Consider the following 4941-nt stretch of genomic DNA (forward strand, 5'->3'; position numbering starts at 1 on the left):
CTCTGGGTTCTGGTGATAAGCTAGTTAATTCAGTAGCCTTATGTATTGAACTTATAGAATCCAGGGAACATTGAGAAGAGTGGTCTGAAATTGGATCAGACTCTGTAAACAAATCATCACATGAAGCTGTATTAGATGGGAGGTTAGAAAATGAAGGTTGAACTTCAGTTGTTGATCCTGTATAGTGATCAGCATTGATTAGAGGATTCTCCTCGTCTTGAGGTAGTTCAGGTATTTCATCTGAACTGAGTGTTTGCTCGGTTGTAGTTTTTCTACAAAAACGTTCTATCCAATCAGGATCATTTTGTTTCGCAAGCACTCTTTCATAGTGATCTAACTGGTCTTGAATGGTATCTTCATATTCATCAAGATCATATTCGATCTGACTTAATTCGTCTGGGTCAGTATTACTGACCTGGAGTAAGTTCCTATGAGACTCGATTACAGTCTTGACATGATCATATTTTTGGATGGCGTTCCTTATGTAACTTGCTAGTCTGTAGACGTCACCTGGGTCAGTTTCTACACAGAGATGACATTTCATAAGCAGTTTTTCTAAGGGATGTTGAAGAGCTGTCAAGAATCTTGCATTCCTTTCTAAAGGATTCATTCTTGCGGTAATTGAGCCTGATAGGGCTTATGTAGCTAGTGGTATAGCTATGGTGTCTGCTCCTTGATGTAGAGCAAGTATAAGTATTGACAGCCTGGTATTTCTTGAGGCTGGTTGTAATTTACCTCATTTAGAGGTTAGCTACCTACCTAATAATAAGCAACTAAGATTTGAGTGGTACCTTGGTCTCACTACAGGTGTTCCTCAGCTTAGCTCATCTAAATCAGCCTCGGATGGGTAGTGGACTTACAGTAACACTCAACCCAGCAAACAATTTTAGGTTGCCACAACATATCTGGAAAGTATTTGAAAGTATTGGAAACGTTTGTTTTATCGTATCAGATACGATATTGTGTGTGGACTTAAATAGGTTTCCAAAACTTATAACCAAGACATATGTATCTAACACTAATTTGAGATGTTGTGGCAACTCTCACTCCTAACATGAGTCATTCATAATCCATTCATACACCAATATGAATCTCTTGTGAAAGGTTTGAGCCTTATCTGAACCCTTTTCACATCTTTGTGTTTAAAGTTAAATTTCTTGAAATTAAATTATATTATTTTATATTATATTATATTATTTTTATTATATTTTATTTTATAATTTATTATTATTTTTCTTATATTTTTTATATTATATTAGTGTTTTCAATTTAAATATTAAAACCAATTTAAGGGTAAAAAAATCAAATAATTTATATTTCTTTTATTATTTACTAACAAATCAGCAAAAATACAAAAACATATGACCTATATAATTATATATATAATATATATAAATAATTTATATAATATATATATATATATATATATATATATATATATATATATATATATATATATTAGTGTAATACATAAGAATGTAGTGTAATAGTATATATATTATATATATATATATATTTATATATAAATAATATATTTATATATAAATAATATATTTATATATAAATAATATATATATATATATAAATAATATATATATATATAAATAATATATATATAAATAATATATATATATAAATAATATATATATGATAACCATCTTTGTAACCTATATGTAACTCCCTCTTTGTAAAAAGTTCAAATAAAGCAAATATATGTGTACATACAAAAGAATGGGGGTGGTAGAAGATAATATTAGTGTTTAGTGAGTGACCACAAGGTCTCCTCTGAATACTTTTTATTTTCTTCTCCGAGGCTATGGGTCCCCACATTGGCACCAGAGGTCTTCCTCACAAACTTTTTATATAATATATATATATATATAAATAATATATATATAAAGGTAAAATTAGCTAGTTATACGTAGATATATGATAACTAACCAACCCTACCAAACCTAACCTAATATATATATATAAACATATATATATATATATATATATATATATATATATATATATATATATATATATATATATATATATATATATATATATATATATATATATATATAAATATATATATATATATATATATATATATATAAATATATATATATATATATATATATATATATATATATATATATAAATATATATATATATATAAATATATATATATATATATATAAATATATATATATATATATAAATATATATATATATATATATATATATATATATATATATATATATATATATATATATAAATATATATATATATATATATATAAATATATATATATAAATATATATATATATATATATATATATATATTTATATATATATAAATATATATATATATATATATATATATATATATATATAAATATATATATATATATATATATAAATATATATATTAGTATATTTTGGTAGCAGTCTTTCCTGTAGACATATTTTATTAAATATGACCGAAAAAGTAAGATTAATAATTCTAACACGAATTTTCTCAATCTTTCGTACATTATGCTTCACTGTTGGAGGTAAATCAAAAATCACTTCTCCAAAATTCATTTTTATTTCTAGTCTGACGCGACACGGGCGCGTTTCGTAAAACTTATTACATTTTCAAAGACTTCACAAATACACAACTGATTAGAACTTGCGTTTCCCTGATTTTATATCTACATTTGAGTGAGGTGGGAAGGGTGATGTGGCATTACATTTGAGTGAGGTGGGAAGGATGATGTGGCATTAGAGGATATTAATAGGGTATTAAAAGTATCAACACAAGACAGAACACGAAACAATGGATATTGAATAGAAGTGTTTGTAGAAAGCCTATTGGTCCATATTTCTTGATGCTTCTATATTGGAGCGGAGTCTTGAGGTGGGTAGAATATAGTTGTGCAATAATTGGCTGTTGATTGCTGGTGTTGACTTCTTGATGTGTAGTGCCTCGCAAACGTCAAGCCGCCTGCTATCGCTGTATCTATCGATGATTTCTGTGTTGTTTACTAGGATTTCTCTGGCGATGGTTTGGTTATGGGAAGAGTTTATATGTTCCTTAATGGAGCCCTGTTGTTTATGCATCGTTAAACGCCTAGAAAGAGATGTTGTTGTCTTGCCTATATACTGGGTTTTTTGGAGCTTACAGTCCCCAAGTGGGCATTTGAAGGCATAGACGACGTTAGTCTCTTTTAAAGCGTTCTGTTTCGTGTCTGGAGAGTTTCTCATGAGTAGGCTGGCCGTTTTTCTGGTTTTATAGTAAATCGTCAGTTGTATCCTCTGATTTTTGTCTGTAGGGATAACGTTTCTATTAACAATATCTTTCAGGACCCTTTCCTCTGTTTTATGAGCTGTGGAAAAGAAGTTCCTGTAAAATAGTCTAATAGGGGGTATAGGTGTTGTGTTAGTTGTCTCTTCAGAGGTTGCATGGCTTTTCACTTTCCTTCTTATGATGTCTTCGATGAAACCATTGGAGAAACCGTTATTGACTAGAACCTGCCTTACCCTACAGAGTTCTTCGTCGACTTGCTTCCATTCTGAGCTGTGGCTGAGAGCACGGTCGACGTATGCGTTAACAACACTCCTCTTGTACCTGTCAGGGCAGTCGCTGTTGGCATTTAGGCACATTCCTATGTTTGTTTCCTTTGTGTAGACTGCAGTGTGGAAACCTCCGCCCTTTTCCATGACTGTTACATCTAGAAAAGGCAGCTTCCCATCCTTTTCCGTCTCGTAAGTGAAACGCAGCACGGAACTCTGCTCAAATGCCTCCTTCAGCTCCTGCAGATGTCTGACATCAGGTACCTGTGTAAAAATGTCGTCAACATACCTGCAGTATATGGCCGGTTTCAAGTTCATGTCGACTAAGACTTTTTGCTCGATGGTACCCATGTAGAAGTTTGCAAACAGGACACCTAGGGGAGAACCCATAGCGACCCCATCTACTTGCTTATACATGTGCCCATCCGGGCTCAAGAAGGGTGCCTCTTTAGTACAAGCTTGGAGTAGTTTCCTCAGAATACTTTCTGGCATGTCAAGAGGAGCACAGGCTGGATCACGATACACTCTGTCGGCTATCATTCCGATTGTCTCGTCCACAGGTACGTTGGTAAACAGCGATTCTACGTCCAACGAGGCTCTTATCCCTGTGGCCCGTGCGCCCCGCAGTAAGTCCACAAATTCCTTTGGAGACTTCAGGCTGAAGGCGCAAGGAACATAAGGAGTCAGCAGGCCGTTGAGTCGCTTCGCCAATCTGTACGTGGGTGTGGGTATCTGGCTAATGATTGGCCGAAGTGGGTTTCCAGGCTTGTGCGTCTTGACATTTCCATACGCATATCCAGGTTTATATTCCCCAATGATCTTTGGCAGGTGGAGTCCGGATTTCTTGGCGTTCACAGTTTCGATCAGTTTGTTGACCTTTGCTTTTAATTCGGCTGTAGTGTCCTTCGTTACCCTTTGGAACTTAGTTTGGTCAGAGAGTATGATGTTCATTTTCGCCAGATATTCGTCTTTTTTAAGAATGACATATATTGGCGACTTGTCACCTCTCCTGACAACTATCTCCTTGTTCTCACGAAGGCTTTTAGCTGCCGCTCTAAGCTCGGGGGACAGTATGGTGCTTCTGTAGTTGCCTCGATTCTTTCCTCCTTCTGCAATAAGTTCTGCTTGTAAGGTATCTTTGGTAGTGACCTTCTTTTGTGTCTCGAGGTCGAATATGTCGTCCAACAGAATTTCCAACTCCACTTTCCGGGCCATTTCACTCGGTCTGGACATAACATGACAGTTTATGCCCAGATTTAGGAGAGTGACTTGGTCCTCAGTGAGGTTAATTCCTGCAAGGTTCAGGAAGCCATCTCTTGGTCGTGGAATTGCCATAGGTCCTCCATATAATGTTGTTAGTTTCTTGATAATCCTTGTTTCAGTGCTGAGGTGAT

The sequence above is a fragment of the Procambarus clarkii genome, chromosome 79 (assembly GCF_040958095.1).
Source record: "Procambarus clarkii isolate CNS0578487 chromosome 79, FALCON_Pclarkii_2.0, whole genome shotgun sequence".
NCBI classification, from domain to species: domain Eukaryota; kingdom Metazoa; phylum Arthropoda; class Malacostraca; order Decapoda; family Cambaridae; genus Procambarus; species Procambarus clarkii.